The sequence below is a fragment of the Phaenicophaeus curvirostris genome, chromosome 27 (genome assembly GCF_032191515.1).
Source record: "Phaenicophaeus curvirostris isolate KB17595 chromosome 27, BPBGC_Pcur_1.0, whole genome shotgun sequence".
In the NCBI taxonomy this organism is placed as follows: Eukaryota; Metazoa; Chordata; class Aves; order Cuculiformes; family Cuculidae; genus Phaenicophaeus; species Phaenicophaeus curvirostris.
In genome coordinates this window covers 1,400,699-1,415,446 of record NC_091418.1, presented here as the reverse complement: position 1 = coordinate 1,415,446, position 14,748 = coordinate 1,400,699, and positions in this window count along the sequence as shown.

Here is a 14,748-nt window from a genome sequence, read left to right as displayed (position 1 = left end):
GTGTTGAAGAGCTAAGATCGAGCTCTCCTTTGCTGACAGTATCACTTAAATAAAATCCCTGGGCTTAGCAGCCAGTCTCCTCTGGCTGTGAGGTTGTGGGGGACCCTGATGCCTGGGGAGTGGCTGAAATCAGATAAGGAAAATCAATCGGACATCCAACGTGTTTCATTGGCGACAAATTTTTAAGCTGACTTGGCAAGCTCAGAATGAAGGTGATTTTCAAAACCCAACTTCACCCCTGTTTAATTCAGTCTGTATTATTATAGTGTTTGAAATTAGACTGTTTTTACTTGTTTAATCCTGACTTTTGGATCTGATGTCTCTGCATGTCTGCGTCCACTTTCCTTTTGAAATTGTGGTGAGGAACGTACAAGGGTAGGCATGTGTTCTCTCACATTGCCAGAGACTCCTGTTTCTCCTCTGCAACTTGTGTTTTCCCAGGCTCCAGCCTTGGAGGCTGTAGTGTGTGTTATAATGGAAACAGCCTTAGGCCAGCCCCTGCCCTTTTGGGAAACGGCACTGCTCACATCTCTTTGGCATCCTTTCATGCTCTGAAAGTGTCAGCTGAGAGAAGGAGCTGGGGATTTGTGATAGAAAACAAGAAAACCTCACTAGGTTCATTGTCCAGAGGCCTCAAAGCTCTGTCAAGATACACCAATGTACTCAGAAGTTAGCACCTTCCGTTTTCTGTTTAGGTTGACTTCTTTGGAGTTGTGGCCAGTGTTCTTTATTTTTTAAATAAAGCGCTGTCAGCACCCCTCTGAAATGAGACAAGGAGTAAGAGCAGTAATTAGCCCTGTCACAGGTATCAAAGCTTGGAAAACTGCATTTAAAGCCATGTTAGTGGCACTGAGTATGTTAAGTGAGGCAGTTTTCAGGCTAATAGGTATGGGATAGCTAATTAGGGACTGAAAGCTGCCTTCTCTGGAAAGCAAAGCACTTAATGTCAGGTGCATTATTAGATAAGGAACAAAACATGCAGGAGTGTTGGGTGGTGTGGTGCCAGTGGACTGCACATAAAGGATTCAGCAAGCACCACCAGAACATTCATCACTGAATGAAAAGAATGTTTGTTCTTTACTTAAACTTGTGAAACTGCTCATGTGCTACACCTCACTACTTATTTTGAGGGATGACTTCTCGGACCTCTCCCTGCTTCTTCCCACTGTTACACTGTTCCAGTAGCACAGTGTCTTCTAAAATCTGGCCCTCAGAGTAATTTTTTTATTCTTTTCTTTTTTAGGACAATGTATGTCATAACCTAGGGAACAGGAGGGGTTTGGCTTCCAAATATAATATTTTCTTAGGCAAAAAGTGCAAGCAATTAAATTCCTAGCCTTGTTTTTCTAGAAGAACTTGACATATGTTCCTTAACAATAGGCTTTGAGCCATAAGTAGAGTAAATGTTAGGCTAATTCCAATTAATGTGTGCAAACAGAAGTCTTAAAACACCATGTCTCTACTTAAAATGCCCCTCTCTCCCTCCCTCTCTGCTGTAGTAAAACACACAGCCAGAACACGGGAATAGATTGCTGATCTCAGAGTTTAACAGACTCAAAGCAACAAAAGGAGTGGTCAGGCATACTTTTTTCAGGCAAGGAAAGCAAGGCTGTTGAATTACCAGCAGCAGTATAGAAAATATCTTGCGTGGGCGAAGATTTTTAACATCACTCATTCCAAAATAGCCGTAATACTGCTGGAGGAAATGTGCAGGTTTTTTTGTAAATAAGTTTTGAGAGGACAGAGTTTTCTTTCATGTGGCTGTTGATTTTTTTCAAGCTGTTCTCCGCTATAATAGAATCATTAAGGTTGGAGAAGATCTCAAAGATCATAAAGTCCAACCATCAGCCCAACACCACTATGCCTAATATTAGGAAACCTTGATTTTTGTTTTTAGCTGTTCAACTTCGACCCATGAACTTGGCCTTGTACACAATTTTCTGCCGTGGTTGTTCACTGTACATATGTGGTAGCAGAAATGGTTTGTCAGGAAGCTTTCTGTGGTAGAAGTGATTGACCAAGAGTCCAGAAATGGGTCATGATGAAGCTCAAGAGGACAAAGGCTGAGAGGCTGCTTGGAGGATGCATTCTTATGCAATTTAAATATTCTGATAGCTGGGTGACAAAAATGCCGGGGGACTCTTTTCTACAGCCTCACTGCATAGTCTGCCAAACGTCAGCCACCTAAGTATCACTCGTTATTTTACTGAATTTATCCCTAGAGGAGCTATAATGAGAGAAAATGGGGAGTATATTTTGGAAGCAATTAGCCTTAAAAGTCTATACTTGCTTTTTTTGAGCACAGTCTTCAGGGAGCCGAGTACAACATTGTCTAATGGGCTGGGTGTCTTCTATTGCCTGCACTCCATCTTAAGGATGGCAGCTAAACATGAATCCCTGGCATATCAAATTAGATGTTGAAAGCCTGAGATTCAGGGACTAAGAAAGGAGAGAGAGGAAAAGATCTTTCTCAGCTTGTGGTTAAATGCACTGCACTACTGCATAATGAGAATAAGTTTTCAGGGAGGAAGGAGTGCCCCTGTGAAATAAGGAACCATAGCAAAATTCATCTTTAAAAATAACCATATGGTCAGGTCATTCTTTGTACCTTATGTCTTGGGTTGTTTTGCTCTCCCCAGTTCAGCCAGCAAGTAATGCATTTGACTTTAATGGCTGAGTCTTGTGAAGGGGGAGTTGGGCACCTTCTTAAACTAGGCATGTCCTTAAATGTTTTTCCAAACTGGGATCCAGCCCTGCTGCGAATGTGCTCGTTTCCAGATTTGGCCTTCAGCCCCTATGGTTGTGTAAAGAACACAAAGGCTTTATGTTCCTGGTATCCTGGAAAGCAATTACTGTGTTCTACCCCCAGTTGGAGCTCTGAGGAGCAGCCAGCCTAAAGGGTTGCACCAGGATGGGAAGATAAGAGAAGGCCTTGTGCTGACAGGAATGGTTGGACTTGACCTAAGAGGTTTTTACCAGCCTAGTGATTCTATCATTCTATGCTTGCGTTACAAAAAGAAAGTAGAGGCACAATAAGGTTTCATGCTAAAAATGCCAATGTATGAACAGGATACTCTTGCTCTTCAAATGTCTCCTGGCTCAGTGCCGGCAGCTGAAGGCTTGAGTAGGTTCCAGTTTGCTGTTGAGGTGTGCTTTTCATCATTTTGATAACACAAAGTGGCCATAGGAGGCTTTTTCCTCTGTCTCTCATCAGTACAACTGTGCTTAAAAGCATGATGGGGAACAGCAGAAAAAAAGTCTGCTAACTGCTGGATCTGCAATGCTGTTTGCTTCAGTCCACTCACAGGAATTGCCTTCCCACAGAGAGATTTGGCAGAACTCCGCTCTTGTCTAATCAATCCCTCCATCTCCTGCGGCAGGGATTGCATGGGGGGGTCACTGGTCTATGTGTCATAACTTGCTATGCTGCAGACTTTTCCTTTTGTATTTTAAGGGCAGCTTGAATGTGTAAATCCTCCTGTTCTGGTGTTCTCCTGCCTCCCACACGTATGCATACCTGCTTGTTTTTGTGCTGGATCCTCTCCCATGCTCCCCTCAGTGTGCACTGCGCTTCTCACAGGATGTGGAGAGCTGACAAGCTGCAGGCAGCCAGGGACTAAAATTCCAGCCTCCCTTTGGATTTCAATGAATGCCCTGATATTTAGTTGATGTAAGTGTTTGTGCCAGAGGTTGAGAAGCAGAGAGCAAATCAAATATAATCCTGAGCTGTGGCTGTTCTTTTTTTTTTTTTTTTTCCCCAGCTTCCCCTGTCCTCCTGCTGAAATGTAATTGGGCATCTTGGCAGGACTGCTGTATTTTCTGCCTCTCTAAAAACAGGAAGAGAAGCCACTCTTACTGACAAAGTTAGGCTTGGCATTGTCTAACAGTAAACTTACTAATGAGGGGGATTTATTTGCTGCTGCTGTTCAGCATGGTCTGCCAAATCTGTAAGTGGGGAGGCTGGTAAATTAGGTAACAATAGGGAAAGGAGAAATTCTTAATCCTGTTCAATACTGAGCTCAGCACTGATTCACTCTCCTTATTCAGTAACAATGAGAAAATTCCTTATTATCATGTGCAAGTAAAGCACAGAAAAGTAAACTGGGATCAAACCCATTCTGACCTGTTTCCTAAGCAAAGCCAGTGCACAGAGTGCAGCTGCAGGGTTTTTATCTTAGAGCTGGTGGCGCACTGTGGGCAAGCACAGCCCTGGGGTTAGCACCTTCCCTGGCAGCATGTGTGGGTTGCAGTGCTTTTCCAAAGGTGTCCCAGGTTTTTTCTCTGCTGGAGCAGGATGGTTGCTGCTTTAATATGAATGGAGAAAAGCCCTGGGCAACATCTCCATCTATTTCTTAGGTGCCTGTCTTGCTTCTAGAGTCAGGAGATGTCTTCCTCTGCTCCTACACTTGTCCCTTCTCTTCATGCTGAGATTTAGGTACTTGGGAGGAATAACTAATGTTTTGAGTTTAAAAATATTAAGAAAGCTCTTTGGTGACAACTAAGCCAAAACAAGCCCATCTGTTCCTGGAATGCATGTGGTTTTTTTCAGCATACTCATTAATCACAGAGGCTGAGCATTTGGGAAAACTTTCCCATCTTCCCCTTAAAGCGACCTTCCAAACAACTTCAAAATATTGTTTTGACCCTTGCCCTTAAGCAACATGGAAAATATGAGGATCTGATGGTTTCTTGCCTATTTGTTGCTTAGTTATTTACTACTATAAAGCAAAACCAAAATGAGTATAAATGGACTGTTCCATTCATTTCTGTATATATTATGGATCTGAAAAATATTAGGAGTCTGTTCCTTTCCTGGTGTGAAATAATTCAGCTGTTGCCATCAGTAACTTCCTTACGAAGCCAGGCTGAGAGAGTTGGGGTTGTTCAGCCTGGAGAAGAGAAGGCTCTGGGGAGGAGACTGTAGAGCAACTTCCAGGACTGAAAGGGGCTCCAGGAAAGCTGAGGAGGGGCTCTTGATCAGGGTCAAATTTGAGAAACTTTAATAATTTGTGCTTTAGAACTAAATAATGAGAAGGGCGGTTGAGATGCAGTGATAACAACTTTTCCCTGGTCTTTGTAGAACCCTATTTTGTGCTTGTTGGCCTGTCATGGTGTGTTTTCCCATCTGTTAAATGGTGGCTATAATTAGCCTGTCTTTCACAACTTTTCATGTTTTGGCACTGTTGATACTTAGCTTACTGCATTTTGATTCCTTGGGAATAAATGTGAGAACAAAACAAATTAGAAGCCATTGCAATTTCTGTGTCTGTCTTCCTTTTTATTCTTTCCTTTGCCTCTTGCTCTCCTGCATTTACCATGCTGAACCTCACAAGGCCTTAGCATAAGTTGCTGTGAAGTGACCTTGAATGGCAGATGAATATTTAAATTCTAAGTATCTTGCCAGCAACTTCTGTTTGCCATGGGTACCTCATGATTCTCCATGATATCAGCCTGGGGCAATCAGCAGCTGGGTGCTGCATGGCCAGCCACAATCAACTCCCTTTCTCGAGAGGTTATTTTTTTGCAAGGTGCGGAAGAGTGGAAGGAATTAGAGAATGCAGTAGGAGCATCATTTTCCCTCTATGTGTTGTGACTGTTATGTTTATTAACTTCAATTTTTCTTGCAAGGAGAGAAACCTAACAAATAACTCTATTGCTCATCTGCTACTGCGAGGTCTTTTGACAGATAATTGGTGCCTTATATTGACAAATCTACTTCTGGGTCCTTCGTAGTCAGTCTCTGCTGACTTTGCCTGCCTGCAATGTTTGTTAAAACCATATGTCTATGGTTCCTGATAGTGGATGAGGTGGATAAAAACTTCTTCTTGTACTGAATGGACTACTCTTGAGTTTAATGCCCTCATTTAGCTGAGGCAGAGATTCAGGACTATGTGGAAAGCTTTAAATTGAACATCTGGGAGAAAAACTGACCTGTAAGGGGACAACTGATTGTTTTGGGAAGACAGAGTTGATGTTATGTCGTAGTTTGATGGGTGATGGGTATTGTTCCTAATTTTGGAAATGAGTTGCTGTGGGTTTGTGGCTCCAGGTTAAGGGTGATCCACACATGGGAACTTAACAAAATCCTCTCCCACAGCCATTTAGCAACGTTTTCTTCTGAGGGAGATGGTAAGGCAAGCACTATACCTGCTTCTCTGCTTATTTCTGTGGTGCCTTTGCAGGGAACCCATCGTGCTAATTACACCTCTGTGATTTTGCTGGGAGAAATACCGTTTGAAATAATTACGCTATGCTGAAATGTGTAAATGACAAGAAGTTCTGGACAAAAGAAGGCAAAATCCTCTTTACTTGGCTGTAAACGAGGGCTGCCTGCGGTGTTGCTGTAGGGTTCTATCAGTGCTGGGGTGGGGAAAAGGTTTCAAAAAGCCCCAGATTTTCCATTGTCTTAAGGGGTCTCATCCCTACCTGCACAAGTATGGTAAAAATGGATGGAAAATGTCTAAGCCTTGCCTCTTTTGAGGTACTTGAGACTGGAAAGCTGGTCTCTATATAGAGGAAGGTGGGGGAAGACCTATTGAAAAGGCAGCTCAGACGATTTAAGGACTTGTTAACAAGAAGGGACCCGAAGTACAATCTTACTGCAAATACCCCTCCCTTCCCCTGTCCATACTTCAGTCTGCAGCTTGAAAGAGCTGGAATGATTATACAGAGTGAAAGAGAGAAGGGATAGTGCTTTTCTGCCTTGGCAAGACCTTTAAAGCTCCAACATGTGATCGAGATGCAGTGACACAAGAAGGTACGTGTAATATTAGAAGCACACATCAGTTTGCCTGCAATAACAGTCTCCGCTTTTAGCCTGTGACAGATTAAGATGATAGTTCCCCGAGACAGTGTGTTCAGTTAAGCTGTAGCCCTTGTATTTGCTGTGGGCCAGCAGCAATCGGAAGCTGTTAGAATAGCTCAGTGTGGATTGTATTGTGTAGTCAAAGCTAAGACTGCTTTTATCATTGTTAAATCACTTCTATATTCTGGCAATATGACAACCGTTTGTTCACCCTTCTAAGGTCCCTTCACTCTGCCAAATCTGTTTTAAAAACCTTCTGTGTTCATTTATACCTTCGCAAAGAGGGAATAAACTGCCACAATTTTGATATTTGTTAGGTTTTTTCTTGAAGCTATGTAGCTGTGCATTCCTAGTGTGATGTTGTCTAACTGGGAGATAAACACTGTAACTTAGATCCATGGACAATAGAACCAGATACAAACCCATTTCCTTTTGCTGTTGTTTTGTTCGGAGGGGAATCTGTGGAGTTATAGCATTAATTTACCACATCCAAGCTAGCATAAATAGTGCATTGTATTGGAGACATCCATGTGGTTATCTAGAGTTCATCTGAAGGATGGAAAGGAGTGTGTCCTGGTTTGATTGCTGGGACCACTTCGATATAGAGGAAATTATAAAGCAAAAAAGCAAGTCTGGCCAGATGTCTCTTTTGTGGCAGAATGAGTGCTTTGACAAACTCCACTGAATGTTTTTCTGAGAGTTCAAGTTGTCATTGCCCCCCACACATCATCTCCTGCCACTTTTGCTGGTGGTGGAGTTTGCAGCAGGGGACCTGTGCTTTTGCTTCTGCTATTGTCGAGTGCTGTTGCATAAACCACTAGTGAAGGGAACGCAGCCTTTATTTTTGTGGTTCACATTGCACAGTTTGTTCCACAATCTCTCTTTTGGCCGATTATCTCAGGAGGTGAAGGGCCAGACCACAAAGTATTCTCACTGGGTGACCTAAGATCCCAGGATGCCTCTATCCTATCCACAGCAACCACTGATCTCTGAAGAGGAGGTGGCTTTTTCAGCATCTTCAAAGCCTAGAGAAGATGATAGAAGTATCTCTTCCTGTTGGACCCGTGCCCTCCAGACCTCATTTTTCAGTTGCCCAGGAGGTTCTGAATGGTAAATCAGTGACACAGACACTGTGCAGAGACTCCTTTCTACCGAGCCTCTAAAAATGTGTTGAAGTGATTCATATTCTCAGTGCTTTTCTTCCTGAACCTTTGTACAACTCTAATCCAGTGAAGTGTCAGTCTGGCTGGAGCCAGAGTCCCATAAAAGAACTGACCCTGTCATCTGCGTTGAGAATATATGACCAATTACAAAAGTATGGAGGGCTGTAGCTGTAAAACACTGCCTAAGGGACCAAAAATGGTACAGAGATGATGAACATGTAATTACAGAATTGAGACACTTTTCAGTCCCAAAGTAGCATTTCACAGCTATTACTGCAAATGAGAGCATTTACTTTACTATTCATGTTTCTGTCCTTTAGAATGATTTTTATTTATTCCTATTTTGAAATGAGTCTGAGTTCTTGTATCTAAAAATGAAACAACATGTGATTTCAGGAGGAATTGAAAGTAGGCTCCTATTCTTGCTTTACAGTGGGAACAAAAGGGTTCCTTAATCTGGTGAAGAAAGGCATAGCAAGAAATAGTGGAATAAACTAAAGCAAGGTAGGTGCAAATCAGATGCCACGGTGTGGTTGGTTGCCAGTGGAGCAGACTGCCAGGGGAAGTAGTGTCTTCAAAGTGAGACAGGACTCCTTTTGGAAGCATGTTTTGATCAAAAATTGGGTCGTTCCAGAAGGAAATGAATACAATGTAGTGGTCTGTGTTTAAATGTAGGAGATCAAGCTAGATTGCTCATATTTCTCCCTGGTATTACAACCTCTAGGGATGTCCATCTGTTTTTTTCTGATTACAAGTTGTCAGTCCTCAGCTGAATAAGCTGGATCTGAAATTTTCTTAAGAACTCCTTGTAGAAAGTGTTGTTCTAAATTGTTTTATATTTTATTGATATACAGTTAACAAACACCCCAGTAGCTTTTTCGTTAACAAATGAAGTTTTGAAGGAAACATGAACAAGGGATCTTTGTTAACGCTTGGCCTTGTAAATGACCAGGGGAAATTCAGGTTACACACATTTGTAGGAACAGGTCTCTAAAGACAGGAAAAAATTAAAGAGGTGTTGGAACTCATCACCACCCTTGATGGGAGCTATCAAATAGGGAGGAAGATTTCTCCAGTCCTGTTTCCAATGAGATTAGTGGCTGTACTGGCAGAACCAGTTATGGGTATTAGGCCAGATGCAGGAGAAACCCTTTTCCATTCTTTGCCTGGTAGGTGACATCAGCAGATGGATTGGCAGAGGGAGCTGTTCCGGAGGTGTGTGTGTTTGCACAGCACTTTGAAACAGCTTTCACATGCGAACGTCCCACCATTTGGGAGCTTCTGAACCAGTCTGGTGTTTTTGGAAGATGACATTTTCACAGTTCTCTAGCAAAGGAGAACTGTAGATAATTCCCTCTGAAAGGAGGTTGCCCAGAGAGGAGTCACCCTACTTGGTTAAAAACCCAAATCCAAAAAGAACCCAAACCCTGGATGCTATCTTGGGCAGCTGGCTTTATGTGGCCTTACTTGTGCCGGGGGTTGGACAAGGTGACCTCCAGAGGTTCCTTCCAGCCTCAACCACTCTGATTCTGAACAAGCAGAGCTGGCCATGCAGTTCCCCACAGAGCACTGCGTAGTCCTTGGAGTCTAGCATAAGACTGGGCTTGTTGGTTGGAACATGACGGCCGTGGATCACCAGCTACCGATTCTCTCATGGGCTACAAACACTCTGGACAGGACAAATTCTGTAACCTCTGTGTGACTCTGAGAAGGGGCAGCAAGGAGATGTCTGGCTGTAATGGGGAGGCATGTGGAATGTCAGTCAGTTGGTTTAAAAAGAGTAAAAGAGTCCTCGGAGAGGCTCTCTTCATAACAAACTTATATGATCTGACAGTCACACTCCAAAATTGAATTAATAAATCATTCACAGCTCTGGTGGAATAGTTAATACATGTTTTGTGCCCCAGCAGAGAGGAAAATGGCCTGCTTTCCTTGCTTTATGACATATTAGGCCTAAACAGAATTAATGATAAGGCTTTCTAACTTTATTTACTGTGGAGAAGAGCTGTTTCTAAGGGAATGGCAAGGGTGGAGGGGAGGAATGAGCTATGAATAGATTATTTCCTCAATATAGAATTCAATAACATGCAGCTATTCTGCTTATTGTCCTATATACCAGGGCAGTGGGATGCAGAGGAAGGTGACTTCGCATGTGGTGAGCAGGTAGCAAAATTCAGGTGCCATAAATGAGTTGTCACCTGTGTAACTTTGCATGAATTCATGATGGGTGCACACCCTATGCACCCATGCCTTATAAATGCTAAATGAATAGAACACTTCTGCTCATAAACACAGAACGCAGACTTGGACTGTGTAAAATGCTGGGAATTAGCTCAAATTCTGAAAATCTGAGAAATCGCATCTCTAGAGAAATCAGGGATGGGGTTTGGATGCTAGGAAAAGCTGTAAAGTAAATCTAGGTTGTGTCAATCGTCAACAAGCTACATTTATTTCAGAAAGAGCAGCTCCAATCTTTAGAGCTTTGTTTAGCTCTTTCCTTTGGCATTCGCAGGAGATCATTCTGTTCCAGGCAATCAGCGGCATAGGATGCTGCTCTGGAAACCAGCTAGAACTGTAATGAGGAAAATTACCTTGCCTCTGCCCTGGCAGCAGCTTTTTCTCCTAGGCCTATGTACTCTTCAAAGAAAATCATTTGTTCCTGTAATTGTCTCAATATTTTTGTCCATGCGAAGAGATTACAGAGCAGAGGACAGTATGGCTAATTAAACAGCTAAAGATGGGAGTAAACAGATAAATCTGATTTCCCCCTGTTGCTGTAGAAGTAAATTATTGAAATGTTAAGTGTATTAAATGCAATGAATAATTAAACCATCTTGCAAATTAAACACCCCTTTGACATAAAATGCAGAAGTTATGTTAGTTTTGTCCGTGTGATGCAGAGATCTGTCCTTTCCAGCATGGGGCTGTCTCAGCTTCTTGTCTATTTGCTTGGTGGCTTTTTCACTATTGGCCTTGATAGATCATTAGAAAAGGCGCTAGGAAGTTATTTAGCACATAAAGATGATCCAAGGGCTGAAGCACCTCCCATAAGAGGCCAGGCTGAGAGAGTTGGGGTTGTTCAGCCTGGAGAAAAGAAGGCTCTGAGGAGACCTTAGAGCAGCTTCCAGTACTGAAAGGGGCTCCAGGAGAGCTGGGGAGTGGCTCTTGATCAAGGAGGGCAGGGATAAGATGAGGGGGAACAGTTTTCAGCTGAAAGAGGTTTGGATTGAGATGAGATGTTAGGCAGCCCCATCCAGCCCAGGATCTGGCCCTTTCCATTTGGCAGCGCGGTGGGAGTCTGGAGCGGCTCTGTGTGTAAAGTGGCTATTGAACGGACCCTGGTGGGCCAGCGTGCTGAAATGGCCTTAAAATGCTCACAGTAATTCTCTCTGCAGTTTGATTCTTAACATGTTAAAGCCACAAATGGGAAGTAAGGGCAGAAAGTTGTTTTATGTAGATAAAAATAATTAGTTTTGAAGTAAGCTTTTTCATTGTGGTCCACGTTTATTCTAGATAAGATTAATGAAACATTCAGGCAATGCTGCCCTTGACAGGAGCTCATCCTTCAGTAATTCATCCAACCTGTTTTAGTGAAAAGAAAGTCATTGTCAAAGGCTGAAAACCAGAAGGGAGCTGGTCAAGTGGGTAGATGTGTTTGAAAATACCTGTTAAGCGTTCTGGGTTTAAGATGTTGCAGTCACTGCAGCAAGTTTGCACTGGCTGCATGAACACAATCACCTTGACTCAGTGTCTGTAGTTTAAAACACTCTAATGATGATTTCACACACTAATTGTGTTTCTTAGTTTACTTAACATCCTCTGTGTTTTGCGGAGTTTTTATATGCTGCTGACTATTGTGTATGCTTGTCATTCATCTGTTTAAAATGAATAGCCCCAGTGTGCATGGTTCTTCTAGCTGTGGCTTAGTAACTGCAATCTTCTGGTACCCTTGTGGCCAGGTGAATGCTATTATCTTTGTCACTTTGGTTGCATAATTAATAACCTTGTAGAGCAAATGCAGCATTCAGCAATGGAATCATCAGGATGATTTTAATACAAATGGCTTTGCTAGTAGGCAGCCAGTGTGCCTAATGGGCTTAAACAAAATAATAACAAATGGCTCTTGCTTTCTGTAGGCCAAAATGTCACTGCCATCCTGAGGTAGCGATGCTTGACCTACTTACATCTATATCTGCCATGTGCCATGTCCATGTCTCTTCCTGTGCCACTTCATTTGTAGCCTGGCTTGCTCCATCAAGCCTCTAACATACGCTGCAGTCACTCGCTGTCAGAATCGTTCACCCTTTCTTCCATCACTGCTCAGGAAGCCCATATCAATAAGATATTGTTGTTACATAGCTATCACTTCTGCCCTCCAACAAATCTTGTCGCTGCAGTGTGTCTTGAGGTTGCAGAAGCCTAATAACGTTCTTCCCTGCTCTGTCAGTTGATCTCAGGGCCGCATACCCTTGTCAGACTGAATGCATGGTGCTTGTCTGTGCTAAGGGTTTGTAGAAGCAGTTCCACATCATACATTTCCAAACCACATGTTCATCGTTTTCCCCACTCCTCTGCCTGGTATTAATTCCTCATGGCTCCTCCTCAGCAGGCTAAAAGGTAGTTAGTCCTTTGCCTGTTCTCCATTGAAACTTTAATGTGATTGGAGGGTAAAGCCTGTGTGAAGCTCCACCTGTCAGATACCCTCCACGCAGATGTCTGTGTAGGGTGAGATGTCTACTGCAGAGCCATGCATTGGATTCACCAGACACGAAAACCAAGTTAATAGCCAAAAAGAGCTCAATGTGGAGATATTAAGAACCTCCAGAAGTGGTGCGACACCTTAGGTTGTCTGAATCTACCTTGGGTTTTTGGAAGTTTTTGTAGTGTTAGAGGTTTCTGTTGTGGTTATATTACTAGAGATGTTTTTCACCTTAAAATGGAAAGCCTAAGTGTCATTGTGTTTATACCTCTTGTCATGTTTCTACCTGGTATGCCATTCTGACTGGTTACTGGTTCCCTGAAGTGGCTTATTTTTCAGTCAAGTGTGAAGCTGGTATAAAATGACTCCAGTAGGGCCACAGCAATAATGGGGTGGGTGGGGTGGAGTCTGTGCACAAGAAGCAGAACAGGCATCTGGCTCTGTGGTCTTCGTATCAATAAGGAAAGGCATGTTTTGTTTTAGCAGACAGCAAGCTGCTGGAGGCAAGAAAACTGTAGGTAAATATTAGTACTGTACTGAGTACTTGTGAAGAGGTTGAAGGCTTTGCTGTCTACAAGACTGGTTAATACACAATTTGAGTCCGATCCACTGGCCAAGGCTTCAGTCAGCTCTGCTGTGTGTGTAGAGATACATGTGTTACACACATGCGTACGTACTCTGATAGATTCCATTTGGGGTTACTGATATTTTCTTCTCTCACAGGCTTTCCTGAGCTTGTGCAATATGTTCTATCACCAGGCGTATTAATCTAGAGTATAGAAATGAGGGGAAGAGGTGATAAATCAAGGTGTAAGTGTAAATGCATTTCTAATGAACACACATTGTGTAAAATAATGGCAGCATCACTAAGACTGGGAGATCTTTTTTTAATTAAGAAGACAAAAGAGGAAGAAAAAGGGAGGAAGACCTCTTTGCTTGGTTGTTAATCATATGCAGTGTCTGGCTGAAAGTAATACAACATTGCTCTGGGAAAGTGCAGGAATTGCCACCTTTCGCCATGCAGCTGTTGTCTCTTTTCTCAGTCTTTTTGTCTTTGCCCTTTCAAAGCAGCAATGGTTGAACACTTGAATGAACATCTAGAGTTTTCTGGGAGCTGTTTTTTGTTCTATACTTGACTTGTTATTATGCCTTCTTTTTGATGCTTAATTTGCCAAAGTGCCCAAAGACCTCCTTTAGAACATGCTTCATGTGGAAAGAAAAATAGTATTAATAATAATAATAGTTTCCATCAAATTGTTGTTATGACTAAGGAGAGCTCAGAGGCCCTGAATCTTAAGGCTTCTGTGCTTGTCGTTCTGCTCAGCTCAGGAACATTTACTTGCATTACACGTAGGAATAAAACTGAGGCAAAGTACTTTGGTAAATCCAGAATGGGAATATTAAGACTTGTGGATCAGATGGGAAAATAAAAATGTTTGAGGTCTTGATTAAAAAGTGCTAAAGACAAAGCATCTATATTTCCCAGATTCAATGGAAGCTTTGGGCAGGCCAGCATGATTCCAAATTGAATTTATCATTTGTGTCCTAATGATGTGAATATTCCAGTGAAGACTTCAAGGTGCTGGGCAACTCATTTGAGAGTATTTTCATTCATCATATTGACAGCGATGTTAATCAAATTGACTATCTTTAACAAAAACCCTGCTTCATTTGAGCTTTATTGCTTTTCTGCCTGAGGGGAACATTTATGCAATTAACAAAACCAGATCGAATGCTAATAAAGAAAACAAATGAAGATTTATGCATAATCTACAAAAGGACTGCAGTCATTTAAATAAGAGTATATAGCAGTTTGAGAAGAGAGTCAGCATTGGTTGATGATAAATGAGGAGAGCTTTGTATTCAAATAGTTGAGGAGGTCATGTGACATTTGAGTTTTTCATTTTTGGTTGGATACACAGTTTATTTTCCATGTTCTAATTTCTTGACTAAGACTGAATTTTGCTAAAAGACTTAAAACAGTTCAGGTAGTTCCCATTGGGTAGGTAGGTATGTCTAGGTTTAGTGCTTTGCTGAAACTTAGGTTTTGATTTGATTGTGGTTTTGAGCAGTTCTGTAGA